At 37.4% G+C, this 18,278-nt stretch overlaps 1 pseudogene; it reads left to right on the top strand.

The window, feature by feature from the left end:
• The first annotated feature begins 17,441 nt into the window (after window positions 1-17,441).
• On the top strand, window positions 17,442-17,539 carry LOC138422076 (U6 spliceosomal RNA; annotated as a pseudogene).
• The last annotated feature ends 739 nt before the right edge of the window (window positions 17,540-18,278 follow it).

Below are 18,278 nucleotides of genomic sequence, written 5' to 3'. Positions count from 1 at the left end.
GAAGACCAGATGGTTGGATAGCATCACCAAGTAGATGGACATGAGTTTGAGCAAGCTTTGGGAGATGGTGATAGACAGGGAAGCCTGGCATGTTGCAGTCAATGGGGTTGCAAAGAGACACACTACTGAGCGACTGAACAACAACAACAACAAATTGGAGGAAGGCTATTTCTTATATAGCAGTAAATTATATACTCTTCTATCTCATCTCCCTTTATGGTCTGTTTCCCAGGCATCTTGTCCTAGGCTCTCAAGTACACCCTGTTTCCCCTCATGTCTAGAGCTTTCAAATAGTGTCACCCAAGTGAAATAATAGTCTTTAATATTAATACTTCAAGTTAATTGCAATTGTTCTCTAAAATCTGAACTGCTTATCACATACCCCATGCCATACTTTAAAAATGTTCTCTATTTTCTTAATGGAAACTTTCACAATTTGGAATTATATTTTTGTATGATTATTTGGCAAATGTCTGAGTTTGCCAGTCGATTGTAAGCTTACTGAGGCAAGGTTTCCCTTTTTTGTTTTTTAACTCTGGCACTCAACATAGTGCTTGATACAGTTCTTGATCAGTGTGTATTTTTCAATTAACATATGATTATATGATTAAATGAGAGGCATCAGTGGTGCAAAATTTTAACTATTTACAGATATATTGCCTGGCAATCATAGTAATTAATAAAAAAATATAAGTAATGTGTTAAATTGGCAATCCAATTATATATCAAAATTAATTTTTCTAATAAAATTAATAAAAAAGAAATATAGAAGGAAATAATAACTTGTTGCAGTAGAATAAAAAATTTAAAATTAACAGTCCCAAAACTGCAGTATTGGCAATTTGATCTCTGGTTTCTCTGCCTTTTCTAAAATCAGCTTGAACATCTAGAAATTCACGGTTCACATATTGCTGAAGCCTGGCTTGGAGAATTTTGAGCATTACTTTACTAGCGTATGAGATGAGTGCCATTGTGAAGTCGTGTGAGCCTTCTTTGGCATTGCCTTTCTTTGGGAATGGAAAGAAAACGGATCTTTTCCAATCCTGTGGCCACTGCCGAGTTTCCCAAATTTGCTGGCATATTAAATGCAGCACTTGATAGCATCATCTTTCAGGATTTGAAATAGCTCACCTGGAATTGCATCACTTCCACTAGCTTTGTTTGTAGTGATGCTTCCTAAGGCCCACTTGACTTCACATTCCAGGATGTCTGGCTCTAGGTGAGTGATCACACCATCGTCATTATCTGGGTCGTGAAGATCTTTTTTGTACAGTTCTTCTGTGTATTCTTGCCACATCTCCTTAATATCTTTTGCTTCTGGTAGGTCCCTACCATATCTGTCCTTTATTGTGCCCATCTTTGCTTGAAATGTTCCATTGGTATCTCTAATTATCTTGAAGAGATCTCTAGTTTTTCCCATTCTATTGTGTTCCTCTATTTCTTTGCGCTGATCACCGAGGAAGGCTTTCTTATCTCTCCTTGCTATTCTTTGGAACTCTGCATTCAAACTGCTATATCTTTCCTTGTTATTATAGTTAACTCTTACAGCTAGCATTGCTGCTGCATTGTCAAATCTGATTAGCTATTTGTGTTAAGCAGTTTTTTCTGAGTGGTAAATTAGTACATAGTGTCTTTGAAAAGTTGTTTTTCATTAGAATTACCCCAGGATTCTTGTCAGGATTTAGTTTCTTGTGAATCCCATTAGGGTATTTGGAATTGAGGACCTGGAACACATATTTTAAAAAGAAACCCAAGTGATTTTTCACCCACACTCAAGTTATAATTTGTAAAATTCACCGTATTAGCTTGTGAATTAAAGTTGCATTCTCTGTGGGATTTCTATTCTACACCCAATTTAAATCTAGGATATGTCTATTTCTAATTCATTTCAAGCCAATTAACTTTCCTTGTTTACTAATAAAATTCACATTTACTTTATTAGTGTATTTTTCTTACTTAATTTAAGAAAACCACTTTTAATGTGAATGCATTAATCAAAGCTTTCATTTTAATTAATGATACACTGAATTCCAGAAAATTGGTATGTGATTTTATTAAAATTAATTATAATGAAGTTAAAACAATCACCTTTAAGAATGTGCATGTCCTTCTAACAGGGATTAGATTTCAATGGCTACTTTACATATTTCCATACATAACTCAGAGAACTGTAATGTATATTAAACCCTGATTGCTATTGACTGTTTTTGCTGTTCCTTCACTGTGATAATACTATACCTAAAAGGAATGTGAGACTTAGGGGTTTGAAATGGCTAAAAGTGAATGTGCAAGTCGCTCAGTCGTATCCAACTCTTTGCTACTCCATGGACTATAATCCATGGAATTCTCCAAGCCAGAATACTGGAGTGGGTAGCCTTTCCCTTCTCCAGGGGATCTTCCCAAGCAAGGGATCAAAACCAGGTCTCCCGCATTGCAGGTAGATTCTTTACCAGCTGAGTCACACGGGAAGTCCTTGAAATGGCTAAAGGCATGCGCTCATCTCTTCATTCAAAAATCACATTGAAATTACAGAATACTCACAAAATAAAATAAACAGTTAAAAACTTGGAGGTCCTGAAAAATCAAGAGGACTCCCTTGTAAAAATTATTGGGTTATTTCTAAAGGATACAGAGCCAACAAGATAAGATTCACTTTAAAGGATAACCTAATCTGAAGCTCAATAAAAGCAAAATTAAGAAACTTCAAGATATTTGTGACTCCAAATATCCTAAAATGCATTAGGTCAAGAAATAGTTTGGAAACTAGAGAAGATTGTCTTATAGCCAAGTATGAAATATATTACTTGTACCAGTAACTTCTTATCATTTTCTGTATCTAGAGAATTTGTCCTAGAATGCTCTCCCAAGAGATCAAGCATGGCAGGTTCCCAGAGTGTTGAAGCTGGAAAGGGAAGCTAAAAGGTGCTTAGGAAAACTTCTGATGATTAACATATAAATGGCTATTTCTTCCTGCTCAACAGAATAGTGAGACCAGACTCAAATTCATAATTGCGACCACAGCTAGAAATCAAGTAAAGTAAAAGTGCATCTGCTGTTTGGAAAAGAAAGGAACATTTAGTGTTGTGCTGAGTGAATAAAAATAAGCCACTTCAACTGCTAATATTGATCAGTGTTAACTATTGTTATAAATTTACACAGAAAAATCCATAATGACCAAACATCTGGGAGAACATAGAAAAGGAGCTCTAGCTGGAGCAAGTGAAATAACTATTAATGAAAGAAATTAATATTAAAAAGTAGAAAATAGAAAAAATTAATAGAAAAAATACACAAATAATAAGTATCTTTATTTAGTAGTTTTGAGAAGGTAGCATTTCTGCAAAACATGAATATAAAACTTTCTAAAGGGAACTTGGCAATTTAAAATAGATGCAAATGCAACCTCAGTTATATGGATCCTACTGAGGAACGTTGCTGTTTGGTCACTAAGCTGTGTCTGACTCTTTGGAAACCCACAGACTGCAGCATGCCAGGCTTCCCTGTCCTTCACTACCTCCCAGAGTTTGTTCAAGTTCATGCCCATTGAGTCAGTGATGCTGTTGAACAATCTCATCCTCTGCCACCTGAAGAATAGATATACTATAAGAGAAAAAGGATCAGGATACATGTGAAAGAACCCTGCACTGAAGAAACGATGAGTGTCTACATTTCCTGGAGGACTTTCTTCCTGAAGCTCATTGGTCTCTCACAGCAAAGGTCTGAATATCAACTAAGTGCTTATCATGGCATCCGGTCCCATCACTTCATGGGAAATAGATGGGGAAACAGTGGGAATAGTGTCAGACTTTATTTTGGGGGGCTCCAAAATCACTGCAGATGGTGACTGCAGCCATGAAATTAAAAGACGCTTTCTCCTTGGAAGAAAAGTCATGACCAACCTAGATAGTATATTCAAAAGCAGAGACATTACTTTGTCGGCTAAGATCCATCTAGTCAAGGCTATGGTTTTTCCAGTGGTCATGTATGGATGTGAGAGTTGGACTGTGAAGAAAGCTGAGCATCGAAGAACTGATGTTTTTGAAGTGTGGTGTTGGAGAAGACTCTTGAGAGTCCCTTGGGCTGCAAGGAGATCCAACTAGTCCATTCTGAAGGAGATCAACCCTGGGATTTCTTTGGAAGGAATGATGCTAAAGCTGAAACTCCAGTACTCTGGCCACCTCATGCAGAGAGTTGACTCATTGGAAAAGACTTTGATGCTGAGAGGGATTGGGGGCTGGAGAAGAAGGGGACGACTGAGGATGAGATGGCTGGATGGCATCACTGACTCGATGGATGCGAGTCTGAGTGAACTCCAGGAGTTGGTGATGGACAGGGAGGCCTGGCGTGCTGCAATTCATGGGGTTGCAAAGAGTCGGACACGACTGAGTGACTGAACTGAACTAAACTGCTGGTGATGCAGACTGAAGAAGGAAAAAAAAAATAAAGAAGGAATTACATCATAATAAAACCTAGGTTTACTCTGTATTAAAAATTAGTAGACAGAGACATCACTGTGCCTACAATGGTCCATATAGTTAAAGCTATAGTTTCTCCAGTAGTCATGTACACATGTAAGAGTTGGACCGTAAAGAAGGCTGACTGCTGAAGAATTAATGATTTCAAGCTGCAGTGCTGGAAAAGACTCCTTAGAGTCCCTTGGATAACAAGGAAATCAAACCAGTCAGTCCTAAAGGAAATCAACTCTGAATATTCATTGGAAGGATTGATGCTGAGGCTGAAGCTTCAGTACTTTGGCAACCTGATGCAAAGAGTCCACTCACTGGAAAAGACCAGATGCTAGAAAAGATTGAAGGCAGTGGAGAAGAAGGTGACAGAGGATGAGAATGCTGGATGGAATCATCAACTCAATGAACATGAGTCTGAGCACACTCCAGGAGATAGTGAAGGACAGGGCAGCCTGACATGCTTCAGTCCATGAGGTTGCAGAGTCAGGACCTAGTGACTGAAAAACAACTAAAATTGTCTACCAATGCCGCTTTATATATTGGCTTCCCATGTGGCACAAAAGTCATAAAGAGCCCACCTCCCAATGCAGGAGACATAAAAGAGTCAAGTTCCATCCTTGAGTTGGGAAGATCCTCTGGAAGAGGAAATGAAAACCCACTCCAGTATTCATGCCTGCAGAATCCCAAGAACAGAAGTGTCTAGCAGTTATAGTCTATAGGGTCATAAAGAGTTGAACAACTTGTGTCTAAGACATGAATATCATTCAGTCTATTCAAGCAACTATAATGTCTTCACACATACAATAAAGGCACTAAAATATTCTTACTAAATTTGGATAAATGGCAACCATATGGATTATGAGCCAATGAATATATAATATGAAAAAAAAAAAGTTCCCAGGAAGACATTGATGTCTAAAGAAGTAACTAACAACTAAGAGAAAAAAAAATTAGCTAAGCCTTCGGTCAAGAGGATAACATAAGAATAATTTTCCCAAGTCATACAAAGTTTCTACAATACAGCAGAAAAGTTGCTTAAAACAAGTAAGTAAAGTGAAAGTGCAAGTCGCTCAGTCATATCCAACTCTTTGCAACCCTATGGACTGTATAGTCCAGGAATTCTCCAGGCCAGAATACTGGAATGGGTAGCCTTTCCCTTCTCCAGGGGATCTTCCCAATCCAGGGATCAAACCCAGGTTTCCTGCAGTGGAGGCAGATTCTTTACAAGCTGAGCCACAAGGGAAGCCCCTGCAAAAACCAAGCAAACTATATTCCATTTATTCTCTCACAGTGCTGGAGGCCAGATGAAAATCAGTATTACTTATTGGGAATCATGGTGGTGGCATTACCATGGTTCCTCCAGAGACTCTAAAGCAGAATGTTTTCCTTGACTCTTCTAGTTTCCGCACTGTAGGCATCCTGTCAAATATGGTCCGTTGCTCCAATCTTCATGGCCAGCATCTTTAAATCTCTCAGCTCCATCTTCACATTGCCTTTCCCCAACTGTGTAAAATGTGAGTCCTTCTTGCAAGGATACATGTGATGGCATCTAGAGCATACTGGTGGCATTAGTGGTAAAGAACCCCCTGCCAAAGCAAGAGACATGAGAGGCACAGTTTCGGGTCCTAGGTCAGGAAAATCCACTAGAGGAGGGCATGGCAATCCACTACAGAATTCTTGTCTGGAGAATCTCATGGACAGAGGAGCTTGGCGGGTCATAGTCCATGGGATTGCAAAGAGTCAGACACGACTGAGCAATTTCCTATGCATATTCACTGTAATTCATCATAATTTTTAATCACAAGACCTCAATTCATTCACATCTGCAAATACTCTTGTCTTTTTCCAATATAAGATCACATTCACAGTCTCCAGGGATGAGAATGTGTGTATTTGGGGGGCAGACATTTTTGAGCCTACTATGATGCAGCAATATTGATAGATTCACAGTGAAATAATATTTTAATTTTAACTAGCATTGAACATATACAATATTTACTTTCAAAATACTTTAATGAGAATAGGACAGGAGTAGAAAAATGTTTCCTTCAACTGAGAATGTGTACTTATTGAAACCTTCCCCATCATTCTTCACTCAGGTCCTGTGATAAGACAGATAATGCAAATGAATGGACTTTGAAATATCTATACAAATAAATGTTGCTAAAAATCTACTGTTTCTACTGGAGCTTCAAGGAAGTCAAATTTCCTGATGAAATTATAACAAACTGATAGGAGGGCATTTATTGAGAGACTAATAATAGTAAATAAAAATATATTTTATTTCTTAGAATTAGTTATTAAAGATGAGCAAAAGTCCTATGTTACTGGAAGTGAGTATTGGGAAAATTAGAAAAAAAAAATAGAGTACTGCTCATATTTTAAAGTCTACAGGTAACCCTGAATTAGGCCTCAGGAGTTAGAATTCATGGTTATGGAGTAGAATTCCATAAATAGTGATCAAAAATGCATCCATATATAAATGAATAAATACATACTTTTTCAAATATCAAACAAAGCTCTCATACTGTTCATTAATCTTACTGAATGAGCACCTGATTCTCAGAGAAATGGTCTCAATCTCATCAAGTTGAAGCAGCTGCCATTCCAAGAAAAATAAACAGAGAGGAAGAAAACATTCTAAGAGTATTTTATTTTATTTTTTATAGGAGTATTTTCAAAGAATTCCCATCAGAATTTCTGTGGCTTGAAAAAGTACAAAAATACATCTATTTGGAATAGGGCAGATTGAATCAGTTTCCCAGTTCTGAAATGTTAAAGGGCAGACATTTCATTCTATTTCTTCCTGGCTTCTCTACATTAAAAAAAAAAAAAAGATCCATTCTTGACAGACGGCATCAGTAGAAGACCGTGTTACAACGTATAGTCATCTGGTGAACGACTTTGATTACACTGGGTCCTGGTGCTGTGAAAATCAGGTTAAAAAAATATAAGAATGGTTTCTTTTTAGTAAGGAAAATACCAGGAAATTGTCTTATAAAAAAAATAAAAATTAATCCCAAGAAAGTGAGAGAAAAAGTTTAAGCATCCTTATTTTACATGAGGTAAAGGCTTTAACAAGAAATTGATATTTTTGTTGTTTTTTGAGATTTGAAAGATATATTTATCTATTTTTTTTTCTTAACTTAAATCAACCTGAAATTTTATGTAAGAATATAATTTATCTTTAGTTCTTTGAATTGAGTCTGTTTTAGAAACAGCAACAAAAAAGTTGTTTACAAAAGATATGTTGGTATCATTAAGATTTATAGGACTGAGCTCCATAAGTTTAGGATTGATGTTTTTTGGAAACTTATAGAAATTCCACAGCCTAGAGAAAGACCTGCCCCTAAATCAGTTCAGTTTACTTCAGTCGCTCAGTCACGTCCGACTCTTTGCAACCCCATGAACTGCAGCACGCCAGGCCTCCCTGTCCATCAACAACACCCAGAGTTCACTCAGACTTATGTCCATCGAGTCAGTGATGCCATCCAGCCATCTCATCCTCTGTCGTCCCCTTCTCTTCCTGTCCCCAGTCGCTCCCAGCATCAGAGTCTTTTCCAATGAGTCAACTCTTCCCATGAGGTGGCCAGAGTACTGGAGTTTCAGCTTTAGCATCATTCCTTCCAAAGAACACTCAGGACTGATCTTTAGAATGGACCTGTTGGAACTCCTTGCAGTCCAAGGGACTCTCAAGAGTCTTCTCCAACACCAGTTCAAAAGCATCAATTCTTCGGTGCTCAGCTTTCTTCACAGTCCAACTCTCACTCAATAAATTTTGTTGAATGGATTAATGATAACTGATATTTAGTTTGGACTAAATGACCCTTAAGTAAATTAAAATTAGTAAAACAGATTGTTTTATTATTAGCTCAGCCTTGTCTCTCTGGGGCCCAGTGAATATTAGATAATATATATTCTGGGGCTATGGTAATGCATTTCTACATGGTAACATGGTATCCTATTTCTCAATAAAGGATATCCTTGTGGTTAAGTGGTTTTCATTGCTTAAAATAGTGAAAACCACTATGTGAAAATGATTAGTATTGAACTACTCAGTTCATGGTACACTACTATTAGAAATATTAAAAAATATGCTGAAATTCATAGGCTTAAAAAATGTAACTTGATGAATAAAAAGTTAGATTGCTTCAGGAAATAAACCAGGACTAACATTTCAGTTCAGTTCAGTTGCTCAGTCATTTCTGACTCTTTGCAACTATTTATTTAAAGGAAATTCTTTTTTCCACACTGCAAAACAGACAGTACCTTGAGCTATTGGCTATTCACTTAACAGTGAACTTGTACTTTGTTTATTAACAGAATGTGCATTAAAATATTTCCCCTCAGACCTAATCTCTTATTAATGAGTTTATTATGATCATATCTAAATATTAAGTATATTGATTATGCTTTTTTAATCTGTTAGCCAGTGAAATAATTTCCAAGTCATTGCTAATGTAAAAATGGGCCCAGTCTCACAGTTATTCAAAAACAAGCCCATAAAGTCTTAAAATATAACTCCAGTGATCTTAATTCTTGCATTCAGACTGAAGTATACCAAAGCCTGAAAAACTAGGCCCCAAGCTGGGCATATTAGAAAGACATATCACACTACGAAGTTTTCTCCAAATAAAAATCTAAAACATTTCACCAAAGAAGACATACGAATGGCTAACAAACACATGAAAAGATGCTCAACATCACTCATTATTAGAGAAATGCAAATCAAAACCACAATGAGGTACCACTTCACACCAGTCAGAATGGCTGCGATCCAAAAATCTGCAAGCAATAAATGCTGGAGAGGGTGTGGAGAAAAGGGAACCCTCCTACACTGTTGGTGGGAATGCAAACTAGTACAGCCACTATGGAGAACAGTGTGGAGATTCCTTAAAAAATTGCAAATAGAACTACCTTATGACCCAACAATCCCCCTGCTGGGCATACACACCAAGGAAACCAGAATGGAAAGAGACACATGTACCCCAATGTTCATCGCAGCACTGTTTATAATAGCCAGGACATGGAAACAACCTAGATGTCCATCAGCAGATGAATGGATAAGAAAGCTGTGGTACATATACACAATGGAGTATTACTCAGCCATTAAAAAAAATTCATTTGAATCAGTTCTGATGAGATGGATGAAACTGGAGCCGATTATACAGAGTGGAGTAAGCCAGAAAGAAAAACACCAATACAGTATACTAACACATAGATATGGAATTTAGGAAGATGGCAATGACGACCCTGTATGCAAGACAGGAAAAAAGACACAGATGTGTATAATGGACTTTTGGACTCAGAGGGAGAGGGAGAGGGAGAGGGTGGGATGATTTGGGAGAATGACATTCTAACATGTATACTATCATGTAAGAACTGAATCGCCAGTCTATGTCTGATGCAGGATACAGCATGCTTGGGGCTGGTGCATGGGGATGACCCAGAGAGATGTTATGGGGAGGGAGTTGGGAGGGGGTTCATGTTTGGGAACGCATGTAAGAATTAAAGATTTTAAAATTTAAAAAATAAAAAACTAAAAAAAAATAAAACAGTTCAAATATACACACACACACACAGATGGGAGTAGGGGTAAGATGGAACTAGAGAACCTCTTTAAAAGGATAGTTTATGAGATAGAAAAATTTCATTACTTTTTTTTTCTATAAATACAAAAGATTTACATTGAACGCACTGCTGCTTTTAACATGTTTATAACATCACCACCTTTTTTTCATAAACTGAGACATACAATTATATGCATTAGATATGTTGGAAAAGGTATAGTAAATAAGATTTGTTGATAATTACTGATTTTAAGAATCTTTTTTCTCGTTAATTTCATGTATATTTATTTCTGCTGTAGATTGCTAGGCTCCTCTGTCTACCCCATGGACTGTCTACCCCATCAGGCTCCTCTGTTCATGGGATTTCCCAGGAAAGAATAATGGAGTGGGTTGCCATTTCCTTCTCTGGGCAAACTTCCCAACCCAGGAATCAAACCCAGGTACCCTGAATTGCAGGCAGATTCTTTATCTTCTGAGCCACTGGTAACTAGAAATAAATACCTTTATTTAAAATTAAAAAAAATAAAACCTATAAGAATGCTGACTAAGGTCCGTCTAGTCAAGGCTATGGTTTTTCCTGTGGTCATGTAAGGATGTGAGAGTTGGACTGCGAAGAAAGCTGAGCGCCAAAGAATTGCTGCTTTTGAACTGTGGTGTTGAAGAAGACTCTTGAGAGTCCCTTGGACTGCAAGGAGATCCAACCAGCCCATTCTGAAGGAGATCAACCATGGGATTTCTTTGGAAGGAATGATGCTGAAGCTGAAGCTCCAGTACTTTGGCCACCTCATGAGAAGAGTTGACTCATTGGAAAAGACTCTGATGCTGGGAGGGATCGAGGGCAGGAGGAGAAGGGGACGACTGAGGATAAGATGGCTGGATGGCATCACGGACTCAATGGATGTGAGTATGAGTGAACTCCGGGAGATGGTGATGGACAGGGAGGCCTGGCGTGCTGTGGTTCATGGGGTCGCAAAGAGTCGGACATGACTGAGCAACTGAACTGAACTGAACTGAAGATAACATTATTAGAAAATATTTGTGTATGAAAGTCTCTTCCTTAGAACATCAGAACATATGAAATCCCACTGTGACACATTTATTTGGAAAAAGCAGACAGTAACTTCTTAAAAATAAAATAAAGGCAAAAGGCATAAAATATTATTTTAAACTTCAAAATAGCTTATTTGTTTAAAAAATATGGAAAATAATGAGTACAAGGAGAGATAGGCAAATGTAATAGCACCAGAAATAGTGTTAAACTTTTGTTTTTCAAATAAATGCATTAGCAAAGTTCTTAAATTCTGTGATATATTGTAGGAGCTTTAGGAATGCTTGTCCTTGCTGTTGTTTTTACTGCTATGTTTTTTACTTAAATTATAAGCATTTTAGATTTATCTTATGTTTAAATGCCTAAAGAATTAAAATGTATCATAAACCTGTACTTAGAACTCTAATTTGAATGACAGTTTTGTTATTCACTGTTATCCATTTTGCTGAAGCCTGGCTTGGAGAATTTTGAGCATTACTTTACTAGCATGTGAGATGAGTGCAATTGTGCGGTAGTTTGAGCGTTCTTTGGCATTGCCTTTCTTTGGAACTGGAATGAAAACGGATCTTTTCCAGTCCTGTGGCCACTGCTGAGTTTCCCAAATTTGCTGGCATATTGAATGCAGCACTTTCACAGCATCATCTTTCAGGATTTGAAATAGCTCAACTGGAATTCCATCACCTCCACTAGTTTTGTTAGTAGTGATGCATTCTAAGGCCCACTTGATTTCACATTCCAGTATGTCTGGCTGTAGGTGAGTGATCATACCATCATGATTATCTGGGTCGTGAAGATCTTTTTTGTACAGCTCTTCAATGTATTCTTGCCACCTCTTCTTAATATCTTCTGCTTCTGTTAGGTCCATACCATTTCTGTCCTTTATTGAGCCCATCTTTGCATGAAACATTCCCTTGGTATCTCTAATTTTCTTGAAGAGATCTCTAGTCTTTCCCATTCTATTGTTTTCCTCTATTTCTTTGCATTGATTGCTGAGAAAGGCTTTCTTAACTCTTCTTGTTATTGTTTGGAACTCTGCATTCAGATGCTTTATCTTTCCTTTTCTCCTTTGTTTTTCACTTCTCTTCTTTTCAAAGCTATTTGTAATGCCTCCCCAGACAAGCCACTTTGCTTTTTTGCATTTCTTTTCCATGGGGATGGTCTTGATCCTTGTCTCCTGTACAATGTCACGAACCTCATTCCATAGTTCATCAGACACTCTATCTATCAGATCTAGGTCCTTAAATCTATTTCTCACTTCCACTGTATAATCATAAGGGATTTGATTTATGTCATGCCTGAATGGTCTAGTGGTTTTCCCTACTTTCTTCCATCTAAGTCTGTATTTGGCAATAAAGAGTTCTGAGCCACAATCAGCTCCTGTTCTTGGTTTTGCTGACTGTATAGAGCTTCTCCATCTTTGGCTACAAAGAATATAATCAGTCTGATTTCGGTGTTGACCATCTGGTGATGTCCATGTGTAGAGTCTCCTCTTGTGTTGTTGGAAGAGGGTGTTTGCTATGACCAATGTGTTCTTTTGGCAAAACTCTAATAGCCTTTGCCCTGCTTCATGCCTTATTCCAAGGCCAAATTTGCCTGTTACTCCAGGTGTTTCTTGACTTCCTACTTTTGCATTCCAGTCCCCTATAATGAAAAAGACAACTTTTTTGGGTATTAGTTCTAAAAGGTCTTGTAAGTCTTCATAGAACCATTCAACTTCAGCTTCTTCAGTGTTACTGGCTGAGGCATAGACTTGGATTACTGTGATATTGAATGGTTTGCCTTGGAAATGAACAGAGATCGTTCTGTTGTTTTTGAGATTGCATCCAAGTACTGCATTTCAGACTATTTTGTTGACGATGATGGCTACTCCATTTCTTCCAAGGGATTCCTGCCCACAGTAGTAGATATAATGGCTATCCGAGGTAAATTCACCCATTCCAGTCCATTTCAGTACGCTGATTCCTAGAATGTCAACCTTCACTCTTGCCATCACTTGTTTGACCACTTCCAATTTGCCTTGATTCATGGACCTGACATTCCAGGTTCCTATGTAATATTGCTGTTTATAGCATCGGACCTTCCTTCTATTACCAGTTACATCCACAACTGGGTATTGTTTTTGCTTTGGCTCCATCCCTTCATTCTTTCTGGAGTTATTTCTCCACTGATCTCCAGTAACATATTGGACACCTACTGACCTGGGGAGTTCCTCTTTCAGTATCCTATCATTTTGCCTTTTCATACTGTTCATGGGGTTCTCAAGGCAAGAATACTGAAGTGTTTTGACATTCCCTTCTCCAGTGGACCATATTCTGTCAGACCTCCCCACCACCATGACCTGCCCGCCTTCGGTGGCCCCAGAGGGCGTGGCTTAGTTTCATTGAGTTAGACAAGCCTGTGGTCCTAGTGTGATTAGATTGACTAGTTTTCTGTGATTATGGGTTTCAGTGCATCTGCTCTCTGATGCCCTCTTGCAACACCTACTGTCTTACTTAGGTTTCTCTTAACTTGGACTTGGGGTATCTCTTCACGGTTGCTCCAGCAAAGTGCAGCCACTGCTCCTTACCTTGAAGGAGGAATATTGTCTCACTGCTCCCCCTCCTGACCTTGAACGTGGAGTAGCTCCTCTAGGCTCTCCTGCGCCCACACAGCCATTGCTCCTTGGATGTGGGGTTGCTCTTCTCGGCCGCCACCCCTGACCTCAGGTGTGGGGTAGCTCCTCCCAGCCGCAAAAGTACTGAAGTTTCAGTTTTAGCATCAGTCCTTCCAATGAACACCCAACAGTGATCTCCTTTAGGATGGACTGGTTGGATCTCCTTGCAGTCCAAGGGACTCTCCAGAGTCTTCTCCAACACCGCAGTTCAAAAACATCAATTCTTTGGCACTCAGCTTTCTTCACAGTCCAATTCTCACATTCATATATGACCACTGGAAAAACCATAGCCTTTACTAAACGGACCTTTATTGGCAAATAAATGTCTCTGCTTTTTAATATGCTATCTAGGTTGATCATAGCTTTCCTTCCAAGGAGTAAGGGGTTTTTTTTTGTTTTTTGTTTTTTTTTAACTTCATGGATGTAGTCACCATCTGCAGTGACTCATTGGAAAAGACTCTGATGATGGAAGGGATTGAGGGCAGGAGAAAAAGGGGACGATAGAGGATGAGATGGCTGGATGGCATCACTGACAATGGATGTGAATTTGAGTGAACTCCGGGAGTTGGTGATGGACAGGAAGGCCTGGCGTGCTGCAATTGATGGGGTTGCATAGAGTCAGACACGACTGAGCGACTGAACTGAACTGACTATCCATTTTGAACAGATTTTTAAATTATTCAAATAGAAAACTTATTAGCCAGTATATTTCCTGAAATGCATTCTTGTTAATAAACTAAGTTACAGCAATTTAGTCATATTAATATAATATGCAATGTTTCTAATATTATGGTTGTGCATATGTGAGAAAAATACATTTTAAAATATTATAAAACCACTTGAAAATACAGAGGAAAAATATTACCTTTTCCTAAACTTAAAATTAGAAAACAGAGAAAGGATAATGTTTATTTAGATGCCCATAGATGAAAGTATTGGGAAAGAAATAAATTTGAATCCAACTATACATTGTGTGTTGTGCTGTGCTCTGTTGCTTCAGTCGTGTCCACCTCTTCATGATCCTATGGACTATATAGCTTGCCAGGTTCCTCTGTCCTTGGAATTCTTTAGGCAAGAATACTGCAGTCAGGTGCCATGCACTCCTCCAGGGGATCTTCCCAACCACGGAATTGAACCGGTGGCTCCTGCATCTCCTGTGCTGCAGGCAGATTCTTCACTGCTGAGCCACCGGACGAAGCCCCAACTATACTTTATGTCAGGTATTATATATAAACATAAGAGGTATTATTAAGATATGCTGAATATTCTAAAACTATTAGTTTTATAATGAAGCAACAACAAAAAGCTCAAGTTATACATGTGATGGAGAATGAGTCAACTCAAAGCTCAAAAATGAGTTATTTAAGATCTGAATGAGGGTGAAAAATGTCAAGCTGAATGCAATCTTTACTACAACAGAGGTGATAATTATTATGGGACTAAGATGAAGAAATGATTATTATATCAGGGCTTTAGCTGGGCTTTAGAATAAAGGAGGGAACATCTGAAATGAAATTTGAGGTGACAATACCATCAGGGAGAAATTTCAGTAAAGTAGGTTAGCCAGCTGTAGAATGTGCATTAATCAAAGGGGAAATGCATACACATGGAAAACATGTTGGGAAAGTGAAAACAATTGTTGAGGACTTCTTTGTTTTTATTAGAGATGCTAGTTGTTATAAAATGCTCCTAGGAAATTAAATGTGAAATGAAAAATTTTATCACTAGATGGGAGTCTAGACTAAATGTAATCTCTAATGTTAGTAAAGTACACACAGTACTTTAATGTGTGTAAGGTTGCATTCTAAGTGTTTCTCATGAATTAATTTATTCTTGACAACAGATATGAATATCTACATATACATATCTCCACTTTATGAATGAGGAACAAAGACCCATAGATGCTGAATAATGTACTGAAGTAAATACAGTCTGAAAAAGGCAGATGTATTAAGCTCACCCAAATATTCTGACTTCAGATCTCTGCTCTTAACAATTACACTTAAATACAGCTTCTCCATTTTTTAAGTGTGATGTCCTTGAACAAATATAATAACACTTCAAATTCTCATTGTTGTTCCAATAAGAATTCAGGCTATGTCATTTGGTATAAAATTTTATTTTTCCAAGGATACCAGATTTACTAGAATTTTTATAAATATTCTTAAATGCTTATTCTCAATACCCTCTCTGTTGTGTTCTTAAACCCAAATATGTAATGTGAGTGTAAAAATGACAATTTTTTTATTTAAAAAGTAGGGAACATGCATGTAAATAAAGCTGTATTTAGAAATTCATCATTCTTGCTCTAGTGTAATGAAAAATATTTATTGATAAATAGCAGACTCATTGTTGCCAGAATTCAGTGAAATAAAGTCTATGAATAAAAATAAGCAATCTGAAATATACATATATACATATATTACACATGCCAGGCACTAAAGAATATATGGATTTGATTCAAATCATGATTTTTTTTATTTAATCTTGTACTGGACTATTTTTGTTCATTTACATCCAAATCTACTTTAGGAAAAATATATTATTTATTGAAAAAGTGCTTGAGTCTATTCAGCAGTCAAATTTAGAAAAATTGACAAAATTTACAAACATTGATTTAAAAGAAAAATCACACAATAGTTCTTTTGAAGACAGGCATAACAAATGTTTGAATCTGACAGTTGGATTCTATCAGTTTTAGTAACTGTTTTCTTAGACCATCCTGAGATCACTGATATTAACTACACCCTGAGGTCTGGAAAGTGAATGTTTGTCAGCTGCCCAATTTGTTCTGAAAATGTTAGCTCTCAAGAGAAATCTCCGTCTTTCAGACCTGTCTTTTTTCACATCAGCCTCTAGCTGCCAATGCCAAACTATGTATACATTCCTGAAAGTGAAAGTTGCTCAGTCATGTCCGATTCTTTGTGACCCCAGAATTCTCCAGGCCAGAATACTGGAGTGGGTAGCTAGCCATTCCCTTCTCCAGGAGTTCTTCCCAACCCAGGGATGGAACCTAGGTCTCCCACATTGCAGGCGGATTCTTTACCAGCTGAGCCACCAAGGAAGCCAAAGAATACTGGAATGGGTGGCCTATCCCTTCTCCAGCAGATTTTCCCAATCCAGGAGTCCAGCCGAGGTCTTCTGTATTGCAGATGGATTCTTTACCAGCTGAGCTACCAGGTAAGCCCTATATATTCCTAAGAGACGTCAAAGATCCTATATCTACTAATTAGCTAGAAGGGAATATCAGAGAGTTTCTCTCTCAATCACACACACGTGCACACACACATAGCTTGTAGTCAGTAAACTGTGAATATGGCATAGTATTTACAACATTGCTTATCTGATTTCTTCTTAAAGTTTTCAACTTTTACAGAGTAGCAATTGTAGATCATTTTGTGAAATACACAAAACAAGCCTTTAATGTCTTCAGTCTGACACAGAATAAGTGGCTTTTTTTTTTGAAATGCGAATTTTTCTATGTAACTATTCTGTTACTCCATATCTCCCTCCTATTGCGATGACACATAAAGACCTGAAAAGCTCACACATGACATGTATGTTAACATCTTACTAACTTCAGAGTAGTTCTTATTTTGTATCTGCTTTGCATGTTCCATCATCATATATGCTAGAGCATCATCTTTTGCTTCCTGAACAATCTTAGCATTTTTGACCATAGATGTATGAGTTTATATCTAGACTCTCTATTCTGAAGCACATGTAGTAAAATTGGAGTGAAAACATTAGCATGGCCCCTGTGCAAGAATGAGATGCAATTTGTGAAGCATTCCATAGTTTTAGGGCTTCCTTGGTGGTTCAGATGATAAAGAATCTGCAATGCAGGAAACCTGGTTTCAATCCCTAGGTCAGGAATATCCCCTGGAGAAGGGAATGACAACCCACTCCAGTATTTTTGCTTGGAGAATCCCATGGACAGAGGATCCTGGTGGGCTACAGTCCATAGGGTCACAAAGAGTTGGACACAGCTGAGTAACTAACACTTTCACTTTCCCTGTTTGTTTATCCTCATGCCAATATTACACTATTTTAATTATAGTAGCTTTATAATTAGTCTTAAAATTATATAAGGTATGCTGTCTTCCAAAAGTGTTTAGCTATCTTAGATCATTTGCATTTATATATAAATTTTAGAATGTTTGATTATTTCATCATAAAACAACTGTATTAAGTCTACAGAGCAACAATTAAGTCTTTATTTTAGTCTTTTTTCTCTAATTTATATCAGTAATGCTTTATAATTTCTAATTCTCAGCACTTAACATACATTGGATCAAATATATCACAAGATATTCATGTTTGTTGATGCTACACTAAATGACATTTTTAAAATGTTCAGTTTCCAGTTTTTCCTTGCTAGAACACAGAAAGACAATTGACTTTCATATATTGATATTGTACTGTTTCCTTGCTAAACAAATTTGCGTTTTAATCGCTTTTTTAATAGATTCCTTAAGATATTCAATTTATACAAACATGTAAACTGTGAATGAAGACAGTTTTGCTTTTTTCTATCCAAT

The sequence above is a fragment of the Ovis canadensis genome, chromosome 16, assembly GCF_042477335.2.
Source record: "Ovis canadensis isolate MfBH-ARS-UI-01 breed Bighorn chromosome 16, ARS-UI_OviCan_v2, whole genome shotgun sequence".
In the NCBI taxonomy this organism is placed as follows: Eukaryota; Metazoa; Chordata; class Mammalia; order Artiodactyla; family Bovidae; genus Ovis; species Ovis canadensis.
Note: the sequence above shows the minus strand (reverse complement) of the source record. Positions and strands in the feature narration are given on the sequence as shown.